This window comes from Falco peregrinus, chromosome 6 (assembly GCF_023634155.1).
Source record: "Falco peregrinus isolate bFalPer1 chromosome 6, bFalPer1.pri, whole genome shotgun sequence".
NCBI lineage: Eukaryota > Metazoa > Chordata > Aves > Falconiformes > Falconidae > Falco > Falco peregrinus.
The window spans coordinates 80,572,666-80,584,983 of record NC_073726.1 but is presented as its reverse complement, the minus strand read 5'-3'; the positions used below and the strand labels follow the sequence as shown (position 1 = coordinate 80,584,983).

General features: G+C 44.2%; 1 protein-coding gene across 6 annotated transcripts in view; it reads right to left on the bottom strand.

Moving 5' to 3' along the window:
• ETV6 (ETS variant transcription factor 6) overlaps positions 1-12,318 on the bottom strand; it is a 140,030-nt gene that overhangs the window by 101,018 nt on the left and 26,694 nt on the right. Inside the window, exon 1 of one of the 6 annotated variants that reach the window (XM_013300761.3) lies at positions 9,748-9,763. The exons of the other annotated variants lie outside the window; for them this stretch is intronic. The gene's annotated coding sequence lies outside the window, so the exon portion shown is untranslated. Of the gene's footprint in view, positions 1-9,747; positions 9,764-12,318 lie in introns of those variants that run through there. 6 annotated transcript variants of the gene reach the window in all.

Below are 12,318 nucleotides of genomic sequence, written 5' to 3'. Positions count from 1 at the left end.
CCTCACCATCAAAACAGAATACTATTGGCATACAAAGCACCACTGCATTTTCATGACAGCATTTCATCACACTTCAGACTTCTGGCAGACTTTCCATGAAAAAGGATCTACCAAATACACAGATAAGCCTGGGGGTGCCATGACAGGGTCTAACCCTACACATTACAGTTGCTGCTCCTAAAGGTTCAAGTGGCATAAAAGTAACTCAGCATACACAGCATGCCAGGGAGTGTGCTATATCCCCTTGTTCAACAACTCTAAGTAGGTAAAGGCAACTTTCCAGAGGGAATCTAGGCCATCCCAGGAAAAGAATAGCTATAATAAGGGCTGTTGGTGAAAAAATGGGCAGATCCACTTGGGTGCCCAGGAAAACTGAACAGAATCCACGAAGAGAGAAAGACGGCCAAACAAAATACTCATTCTCAAAGACTGTCTTAATAGGCTAGTCCAGAAACAAGTGGTGATGGATATTTGCCACTATAAAAATATGAGAACGACTCAGGTTATTTGACTCCCAGCATACTAAATGCAGAGGGAGTTCCTAAAAAGGACCATACTTGCACTGACCTTGTCTATTGTACAGAAACTGGATATGGAAGAAACATCAAATTACGATCTTCCTCTCACACTATCTTTCACCTACTCCAGCCACTTACTTTTTAACGTGCACAACATGAGAACAGTGTGACTAAAAAAGGAAACTCTAGCTGACAAAGGAAAGTATATAAAAAACAGCTGATAGGATTTCACTTAGAATACTGAAACCTGCATATTTCAGGCTCTTCATTCTGCATCATATATACACACACATCTATATATGCAGGTCAGACAATTTTCACAAGAGTCAGAAGGTCTAGCTTGTAAGGAAGGAATAAAGGAACTACAGAGATGGAAAGAGATATGATAGATACAGCCCAACAACCAAAAGGAAAGAAAAAAAGAAACAGAGGGAAGGCAAGATAATCTGGAAGACATACCGCAGAAGGACAAGCTAGTAAGAAGCTGTGATTAAAACACTGAAGGAAACAGAGTTACATGAAAAGAAATAAAACCTACAGACAGGTGAACCTGTACAAGAGTCGGGGTTGGGTTTCTTTTACAATGTATTTAACAATTTAGCAGCTTTTGGAGGGTCTTTCCGGTTAGCAACCTATGGGTCTGAGAATGCAAACGATAAGAAACTGAACTTCTTGCTGATCAGTGCATCAGACACAAAACATTACTTAGAAAAAGTAAACAAGCCACCTGGGGGATAGCTTGAGGCACAGAAAGATGTTATTTGCTATACAAAACGTGGTCCTTCCAGCACAGAACCATTGGGATTGGCAGAACTTTAAGGAGACTTTTTAAATAAGTTTGTACAGAAACAGCCGGTCATGGTACAGCATATCTGACTCAAGAAAAGATGAGCTTTCACATGTGTTTGAAAAGGTGATGCTTCCGAGCAAGCGATCCTTTTAAGAAAGGATAGGTGAGAGGAGAGCAGAGCCTGAATTTGACTGTATTCCAGGGACAATGACAGGGTCAAGTGATGGCTCTTTATTAAATGCTTTCTCCTCCATTAATGCTGCACACTCTAATGATTTGGCCATTACCATTAACAAATCTGCAATGTCCCTGCCTGGAGCTAGTAAGTAATGAACTAAGCGGATGAATATTCTGTTGTGTAAGGAGAGCTATTAGCAAACCTTTCCCAACTGCTCTGAAAACAAGAGATGCCTTCCAGGTATGTCCTGTCCATGTGACAGGGTACATCCCACACAGCCCTTATTCCTTCACTCTGGAAATTCCAGCGGCACTCCCAGTACTCAGCAGGGGAACAAGAAGTGGATCACCCCCTGCATAGTGCTGCTGTATAGGGCTGGGTGGCAGATGCCACACCACAAAGCACGTGGAGGGTGTGTGGGGGAGCTCCATGGAAGTGATTTGAAGAGAAATGGTGAGAAGGACAGAAGTCTGTTCCCAGACCTGCTACTGATTCTCCCAAAACAAGCTGTGGCGTTTACCACAGCCCTCATTGCCTTGGTTGTATCAACAGGGCAATGGGATAATGCTGATCCCACAGGTCTGTCAAGCCCTGGGATGGCTAAGTACAAAAAATCCCAGTTTAGCTGCTCTCCTTCTGCCATAGTTTTTCCTGTTTGTTAAGTTCCCCAATTGTTTTAATTGTTCCTTTCAACCTTTGCATCACTTTTTGTTCTTCCTCAAATTATTATTTTGTTTTAGCTCATAATCCCAAAGCACTGGTTGTGATATTGCTCCTGGCAGAAGAGAAGTGCTGAAGTTTCACTTTGGTTATCTTTGGCTTGTTTTTACAGCTATGCATTGCTGGTTCACAGCTGAATGGACACTAGTGAGAGCCACTCCATCCTTACCATAAGGCTGCTTATGAGCTGCAAATATTGCCTCACTATATAAATGACAAGCTTGGGAACTGAGCCAGCTGATGGAGCAAACTGCAGCCACCTTTAAGAAAAAGTGTGAAGTGCTAGTCCTGGGCCTGTCTTGACTCAATCTGAAGGCTCGTCCACAGTCCTCATTATTACACTATTTCAGTATTTCCTGTAATACCTTTACCACTTTCCTGCAATGAGGAGAAGGATTATTATAGCTTTACACATGAAGGGACCAAAACATATGCAAATTAGGTGGTTAGCCCATCAGGAGCACAGGGTGCACGAAAACCTACTTCAACACCTTAGAAAATATTCTCTCCTCAGAACTCTATCGGGATCTGAACCCAGCCGTTAGGCCTTGACATTTATATAGTGATGGCACTCACAGGCAAGCTGAACCACAGGGCCATTGTCCAAGACACTGCAGAACCACCGAGCAGAGGACTGCCCTGAAGAGCTCAAAGCCAAAACAGTCAAGGTTGAGAAGCACCAGAGGATCTTTTTAAATCCTCTTTTACAATTGGGAACAGAGATGTAGGAAGAAGCAGCAAGTTGCCTACTTCCCATTTCGCCACTCTACCCATATGGCCGTGTTTCTGAGATTATATTGCTGCTCTGGAAACAGCAGGATGAGCTACAAGAGAGAAGTAAAATGATATAGTCATCATGCAAAAGCTATGAGAAGACATCATTCCACTTTGCATTTTAGCACCGATTTTAAACACTCTCCCCATGAGCATTTTTGATTTCTAATGCTCCTCCTTGTCAAAGCACTGACTGAAATCCTTTGACTCACAAGTGGTAGCAGAGATGGCCTGCATCAGAAGAAAGCTGTGAACCCGTTCCAGAAACACATCCCTCCTCTGCCATAAGAATCAGGGACAGAGGCACTCCAACCCTTCCCACAGTTACACAACGGCACAGATCCAGTTAGGAAGGCAGGTCTCCTTACCAACCCAGCTCACTGCTAAATGGCCTTAAAAACCAGCATAGTTTTCTGCTGGCACAAGCAAAGCAAAACAGGGGGGCATCAATCACCCCCCTCTAATCAAGCAGGGTGTGTTTAACACTCGAGCTGAGCTGTGAGACTGTCAGAGGAGATGGGGGAATAGAAAAAAAACCACCCAACCAACCTGCTTACAAGAAGCATGACAAAACAGTTCTGTTCCTACAGCCAAGAAGGTGACTGGGAGAATTGCCCAAGAATAGGAACATTCCCAGTATTTGAGGACACACATGTTCCTTCTAGCAAGCATCCTCCAGCCCCTTCCACCACATGACCTTCCCCACGGTCCTGCTCACACATAGTGATGGCTGAGGCTTCCATTAGGGGAAAATTAACTGGAATTTTAAAAAAAAAAAAAATATATATAAAAAAAAAAAAACCTGGCAACAAAGACATGAGAGTTTTCCTGGCATTTCTCCTGTTTATACAGGACCTGCCAAACCGGTTGTGAGATTTTTATTCTGCTTTCTTTTCCACAAAGTCCTTCGAAAGGCAGAATAACAGAAAGGAAATAAGGAAAAAGTTTGGTTATATAGGTCCAAAGATCAATCCCTTGGTAACACAGCTGAAAAATAAAAAATTAACTAGAATCTTCCTAAATTTATTTTGAACATCCAAAGACCATAGTTGTTTATGTTTATTATTAAGACTGTGTTGAGGTAAAGCAGCTGTTTTGAATAGTGAGAGGCAGTCCCATTTCAAATTGTTCTAACATCTGAACAGGTAAGTTCTGTGGCAGATAAAATGAGAAACTGAAGCACAGAGCAGTCAAACGAACTGCTCAAGGTAGGCAGAGCCAGGAACAGGGAGCAGGTCTTCTGAGCATTTACCTGGCTTCCCCTATGTACACATGCTTAATTCCCAACCAAGGCTGGGCTACTGTATGTGGATATGGAAGCCTTATCTCAAACACCAAACAGTTTCCAATCCGAGAAAATTATGCTGCTTTATCCTCCTATAACGCACCAGACAAAAAATAATGATCATCAATTGCAACTGCCTGGCTGTAAGTCCGCTGCCAGGGATCAGAAGACCAGAAGTGGTAACAAATTTTATAGTAAACATTTCCCTCAATACACACAATCTTGCTAAGAATCAACACATTGCACCAAAAATAGCCCTTTCAATTTCTACACAGGGTTTTTTTAATGTTGAGGTTTGCTGGGTTTTTTTCAGAATAACTTGTCTCAAGCACAGCAGCACACTGTGGTCCTACACTTTCCAAGTGGAACATTTAGTCTTCAATTCAGAAGAAATATATGTTTCAGTATTAATTTTGCTATCCACATTCAAAATCCTGAAGCAAAATGAAAAATAACATGCAAGTTTAGCCTTCCATTCAGAGCACTCTTGTCTTGCTCTGATGTCAGAATTTCCTCACAGAACAAAAATTCTATGGGCATGAGAAAAAAAAAAAGGGGGGGGGGGGGGGGGGGGGGGGGGGGGCAGCGATAGGGAATCAATCGAGTATACCAAACCAGTCACCCTACCCACACAGCCCTGGGTGCCCGCTGTTTACTCAGGTGTCCCTGTCTTCTCCAATGGCACAGAAAGCATGGCCTTCCCCTCTGACACTCACGTATCACTCCACTCTTTCACCCGCGAGGCCACGCAGTACACATGGAGCCTGCCACTCAGATGGTCCTGGTTTAACTGACATGGTAAATATTCATTTCCACCGGGCTGTATAATAAAGGATGAGATAAAACCTTGAGCAAATAAATGGGCAAAGTTCGAGCTTACAGCTGCTCCCAAAGGGCCACTTTGAGCTGACACACCTGCTTCTCTGGCAACTAGTTTTGCTCCCGAAGGCTTGGGCTTCACAGGGCTGCCTTGCCTCAGCAGGGCTGGGCGATGCACTTATACAGGATCTGCCTGTCAGGCACAAGGATCCCAAAGTGATTTAAAAACAATTTCTGAGGGATTTACAAACTTACTGCACAAGTAAATGGGCACCACTGCTTACACACCTGAAAATAAAAAAAAATAATCATTCACAAGGTTCCAGTTACATCAGAAAGGCAGCTGTACAGGAACCCTTAAAATAATCTTAAATGAGAACAGCCAGCCCTCCTGACCCTGCAAGCCCAACAGAAAACACCATCCCCTATGGCTGTAAGCTGTCTAAGCTGGTCCAGCTCCCTCTGTGGCCACCCTGGAGGGGTTCAATAGTAATACCTACATTCGTAACCACTTGGGAGTGTGAGGAAGGATCTCTCATAACAGCCTAGATGTTTATAACTTGTGTGGATCAGACTTCACGGGTATAGTGCAGCCATCCTACACAGGCTCCTCCTCCACAGCATGCATGCTTGAGCCACTTTTAGGCTCAGACATTCAGACAGCCCACTAATGGCAGGCATGGTTCTTCACACCAGGAGAATCCAATCTGAATGAGACAGAACGGTGCACGCCGTATGCATGATGGCATGATATTCACACAATAAACTGCAATCATCACACAACCAGCAATGACTCCACTTGCCTCTTGCCTGCTAATCCAGCGCTAAAATTACATAACTCTAAACTGCCACAGAAAACTGCATTTATTTATTTACTCCAAAAGCTTCTCATCTTCATGTCCCCATCCAGACTAGAATCCTAGCAATAAAAACACAATGACCCAAGGCCCCAGGCAGGAAATACTAAAGATACTAACACATCTAAAAGCAGAGTAGCCTCATTTGTACAGAACCCTAAAACTTTTTGTTAGATTAGTTGATATAGGTGGAAGAGTAGACAGGCCCCCAGGCAAAGCTCTTCTGTCTTTCAACACATGCACACACATATGCACATACACTTATATATGCGTATTACATACTGCCATTGCTACTTTAACCTTAATGTCAAAATTTATAGTAATAATCAGGAACTTGTGCTGAAAGTCATCTTGACGTGCAGAATTAAACTCTATAACTCAGGATAAGTTATAAAGCAGGTATGTTTATTGCGGCACCAGGTCCAAGGGGGTTCACTCCTCCTAACTTGCACACCTACTTGTACTCACAATACATATCTATACAGTGAAGTTGGTTAAGTTGGTTAGTTCTGCCCAAAGTCTACACCTACTAACTAAGTACTGGTTAAACTGCTTTCTTGCTTCAATTTAAAGGTACAGTTCATTTTAAATTTACTGGGCATGCTCCCCAAGCGGAGGATTCACTCTCTTGGGGGGGGAGTGCATTTGAGTAGGAGGTCGTGATCTCCCAGTACCACAATTATTTTATCCTAGTGCCCTTGAGTCTTAGCACTTCAGTACTTTTTCTTTTAGCAATTAGCACATCCTTGTCAGAAGGCTACTGATCTACATTTTTGTGGCGCTCATCTGCATCTGTACTAACTGTCCCTTCTGAAGTGCTGAGCGGGCTGAGCCCCAGACCTTCTTCGCACCCAGCAAGGCTCCTGCCTGCCTGTTGATGGTTCCTGTTATCTACAATTCCTGCCTGTAGTTTTAGGTTTTTCACTACATTTTCTCGCATCACTCACCTCCTCTGCCCCCTCTGGGTGGCGCCGGGGACGGGGGTTCTGCCCTGCCCCAGCGCCAGCGCCCGCCGTGGCCTGCGGCCCCTCAGGGGGAACAGGCCTCCTCTCCGGGGGCTGCAGGGCAATCCCAGGCCTGCAGCTCCCTCCTTCCCTGCCCTCTGTGCTCCCAGGGCCCTTCCTCACATTTCTTTCCCTCACACCTCGTTGTCTCCGTGGTGTTTCACCCGTCCTGAAGCAGGTTTTCCTCAGGGTGCCGCGGCCAAGCGGCTGGGCCGGGCCCTGCGACGGGCGGCTGCTGGGCAAGCCTCGCCTCACAGGGACCCCTCACATCAATCTCAACTTGGAAGTGTGTAAAAATAAATGCAAGAACTTTGATGTTGCATAAACTGATCTTAAAAAAAAAAAAATCTATGAGCAAACATGCACATTCCTACTGACACCAGGAACTACAGGTTTTGATGAACACTCGAAATTGCAGAAGCGGGAAATGGAGATACTGGTATCTTTAGTGAGCAGAAATACCTGCCCCTATTATTTGCAATAGCTGGCTGGTGACATCGTCTGTGATATATTGCAGCACGACAATACCCCTTGCCATAGCTAAGCCTGTAATTACAGAACAAATGAAAAAAAAATGGATCAACCCTGTCGGAAGGTGCATATAGCACCCTTGGCACAACAGAAAATATTATTATTAGATGTACCCAGAGTTCCTGCTTTGGGGAGAGAATGAAGAAGCCTGTTACTAAAAGACAGGTGAGAATTTAGGGGCACAAATTCACTAGCGCATAGGAAAAATGGGAAACACTGACAGCCCCAGATATAGCGGAGAACACAGAAAAGAATCAGATCTCACTGATGAGGGTGGAAAGAAAACACAAGACACCCATGAGAGTAAGTGGGAGGAAACTCCACAGACTCCCTGGTCTGCAGAAGCAGCGATGACTCTTAACTTCAAGGTTTAACTATAAAAACTTTTTTATTAAAGGTGGTAGGGTTTTTTTGCCCCCTCTCTATGGAAACACAGAGTTCTAAGGGCACTAGGTGTGCCAACTTCAGACACAACAACTGCAAATCCAAATACCTCAGCAAGTCTTACAGAACAGAGACCAAAGTATGTTTGTGTTCACTATTGAGAAGACCTACAGCTGCCTGTTAATACAATGAATAAATCAAGTCTTTTTTTCTAAAATAAGAACATTTTATTCCACCCTCACACCCTAGCAAAACTGGTCCTTCTGATTAAACCATAAACCATAAAAATGGGAAATTTCTTTTGGTCATTGTGGATCCATTAAAATTAGCTGCACCTGAAAAAAAGCTGCCCCATTCTTTGCAGAGACACAACTCAATGCTAATCTTGCAATAAAACTCATTGCCATGCTAGGGGTCATCTGGGTGGGGTGGGGTGTTGTCTTGTATTAATACAAACTAACTTACCTCTGTACATAAGAAAAAACACCACACAAATCATGCACCAAACATAGCATGCTGCTGGTCTCAAAAGTGGTGTTTCAACTTATGGAAATCACCCAAAGCAGTCTCTCTGAAGCAAACGTGGGCTAGTACATTTTACAACTGTGTTAATTAATAGGAGTCAAATGTTATCTCTTCATTTCAATTTCTACTGGACCACAAATTCCCATCTAGTCAAAACTCAGGGTTTACTAAACAATTGCAGGATTTAATTGCTGCTCCTTACCACCCTGCCACCATTAGTTACAAACCTGAAGCAAACTAGACAGAAGACAATGCATGAGTGCTCCTTATCTGCTCCAGAGCAAAGTCCAGGGGCTTACCTGAAGCTACTGGGGGTTCAAACCAAAGCAAAAGTGACCCTCAGGTTAAACAAAAGCATTTGATTAGCTACACACAGTGACTGCATCAGCAGCTGCAGAGTTAATGTAACTAGGGTTGTTCACTCTCTACTATTTTCATAACTTGAGTTTAAACCACTTAAGCTCAAGGAGAAAGCAACACTCTAGTGGAGGTAAAGGATGTGCATATGAACAGGAGGGAGAGTAGTGGGGAAACTGGAGTTCCAAGGTATACTGCCAGAGCAGTGACAAAATTTTAGTGGTCAATCTCTCAAGATGGTTTTTTTTCTACTAAAGGATGTCATTTAAGGCATGCAATCTACATCAGTATTCAAAAATGACAACAAAAATACCCCACACCATGCTCCTCAACTCCAAAAAATCTAGCACAAGTGATACATCTGTGTTTTCACATACTATGTATACATTTAAAATATCTACCTTCCCCTTCCCCGTATCCACAGCTTACTCCTAAACTCCTAGCAGCCAATCTGCAACTGGGATTACCCTCATCACTATACAAGTGCTTTGTTCCCTGACACAGATTTAGACAGGCAATTTCTGTCATTAAAACATTAGCACCCACACGACTATTTGCCTGTCTTTTCCTTTGTACCTTTTTCTACCTATCAATTTCAGAAACTGTTGTTCCAAAGAAAAGGCAGGGGAGGGTGGTAGGGTGGTGGTAAGCTTTGTTCACTTACACTCACACACACAGACACCAAATCTGGGCCAAGAGTAGGTAAAGCATCACTCAGAGAGCCAGGACTAATTTCTAAACATATACAGAAGGTGAAGGCATAGTTCTCCATGCTAGCTATTATTTGCCACACCAGTGTGGATAGCAAAAGCCTAAATAAGCTTTGATGACTGAGGAGCAGGGCCTGACTGAGCTTTGAGAGCAGAAGGGGTAAGGCCACATGGATCCTCTCTGCTCTTGCACTGCACTTGAGGTTATGATTCTCTCCTGCATCTATACAAACTTTGGCCAAAATGTCATCTCAATTTTCAGAAAAATTCAAGTCTATATAAAAAAAATCTGTACCTGATTATTCTAGGTGATGTATGAGCACCTTAAGGATGATTGTCCAAACAGTAGATGTCATACGCTGTTTCATTGCTGTCATTCAGCTAGAATTCAGAAATACAAACCTTTATTTAAAGACTTCCAAAGCCAATGGCGGGGAGGGGGGTGGGGAGGAACTTACAGGAAAAAAACAACCCATAAATTATTTCTTCAGTTAAATTTTACTTACACTGATGCAACAGATCTCCTTCAGTACTGCAAAGCCCCCAAAGTCTACTTGAACTTTGGCCTCATTTTCTTCAAGTTTCATGCAGAAAACAGGCTTCCAGACAACTTGGACATGATTTTGTCCCTATAAAAGTACTTGAACCATAGATTAAACAAACTTTGACTCTTCTTAATCTCCTTACCGTGGAGATGGTTGTTCACACTTCTCTTTCACAGCCTGCTGCTGCTGAAGTGCATCTAATGTGACCCACGTAAGTTAAGATTTTAGGTGGGGAATTATCAGCAGGGACAGGCAGATCCTCAAGATGCAAAAGGTGCTGCTCTCGTGATGACATCATTTGTAATGAAAAACCACAGGAGAAATCTCCTGACTCTCTCAACTATGTCAAAGCAGAATTTTGTCAAGTAAAAATCTTGTCCAGAGTTTCTCATCAGTGGCTCTGTGGAGGAAATATTACAACATATTTCCTTTTAAAGCACTGTCAGCTGCTTCTGTCAAACCACAAACATCAGATCATGAAGCCCTTAATAAATCTTCAGCACCAGGCAATTTTGGGAGGCAACTAAAGCATGGCACAAGAGAATGGCTCCAGCACTAAAGGAAAAGTCTGTCGTTACATGATAGGTCACAGCTACTTCCCCTTGGACAGAGCTGAGGGAGAGAACAAGCCCATCTCTCACTACAGTCATTCCACTAATGCCCATGCTCATTGCTTAATCCCATCTCAAGTCTTGTGCTGTGTCCTTCCTAGCAAAACATGAAATCGGCAGGAAACAGAGACAGTTTACAAAGTGCATGCTGCTACTGAGCATGAGCCTGCTCATTTGCAACAGTAGTTAAATTTAGTATAAAAGAGAGGGCCTGAAAGAAGGGATGCTTTGCACCACCAGGCTCACAAGCCCATTTTTGCTTTAGCGCTTTTCCTCCCTTCCGTCCCCCACCATCTTGCAAAGCACAGTCACTTCCTCACTAGCTAGTAGGGGGATGAAAACTGAACTGAGCAGATGTTGCATGGCTCATGATAGAGGGTGAGGAACGTTAACATACAGAGTGCACGCATAATAGCTGGAGAGGCAGAGGAGCCCGGGTTTGAAGGGAAGACCTCCTGACCCAGGGTGGTAACTCTGCCCAATCAAGCCAGCAGATGGGTGGCAGCAGGTCAGCCCGAGCAACACTGGGATCACAAAATACATCATGGCAATGAACCACCTGCTGATTAAAGCTGCTAAGGGATAATTTCAATTACCTGAACCTGAAACCCGGCCTACAGGCAGACGGGAATGGCACCTCAGCTGCGCAGCTCCAACTAAGCCATGTGCCAGCACTAAGTTCACAGCAGGGTTTAGATTATGAGGGAGGGGAGTCTCTTTGCCCCTCCCCCCCCCCCCCCCCCCCCCCCCCGAATGAGGGGACTCTGCTGCAAGGCAAACCCTGTACTAGAAATGCTAAGAGACCGCACTGGCAAGGCCAGGGGTGGTGATGTGAGGCCAGGCACAAGGAATTGCCCCACACGCCCAGCCAGCAGAAGGGCAACCATCACCATACTTGTTACACTAGCTTCACCCTGCATGCTTCGCTTTTCTCTATGGGTGTGAGAAAGCCGCGGCTCCCAGCAAAATATCCCTTTTACACCAATTAGGTTCTGAAGTCCTGGGCAGATTTCAGGCACACATGCACAGCCAGCCACAATGTATCACATCAGCTGCATTGCTGCCTTCTCCATACAGCACCTTTCAAAGGAGACCCACATTTTACACCCACCTTATTAATGCAAAAACCAAGTGAAGCATATTTCCAAGTTCACCTCTCCAGCCAGCAGCAGTGCCAAGGAAAGTGGCCCAGCTCTCTCCCACCATCACCCACACATGGTCATGCCACATGTATTGACACCAAAGCATGGCAGGTGCATTTGGAAAGAGGGAGTATGCACTCAGCCTGTGCCCAAGCAGCTATACAGTGAAGGGGCTCCTGCTTCTGAAGGAAGTAGAAAAAGATGGAGGCTCCACAGAGAGCGAGGTCTGGGCTGGCTTTTGCTTGGACAAGCCCAACCCAAGATGGCAGGCTGCTGCCCAGCACACCTTGCCTAGACATCTTCTCTGAACTACTTCAAGCTTTGCTCGCAGCATGGGTCAAGATACATCTGGGACAGCTCTGCAGCACCAGAGCATGCAAACCACATCATCCTCCACACACACACCCCACACCCTACCCTCTCCAGAACAAGCTCTTTTCCACTAACAAATAAAGTAACTCCCACTGCCAAAAATTCCTACCATCTGCTTTTCATATTTCCCTATAATGGAAAAATAGATTCTCTGCTATTTTTAAAACAGAACAAGGCTTTGCTTTTTAATCAACAT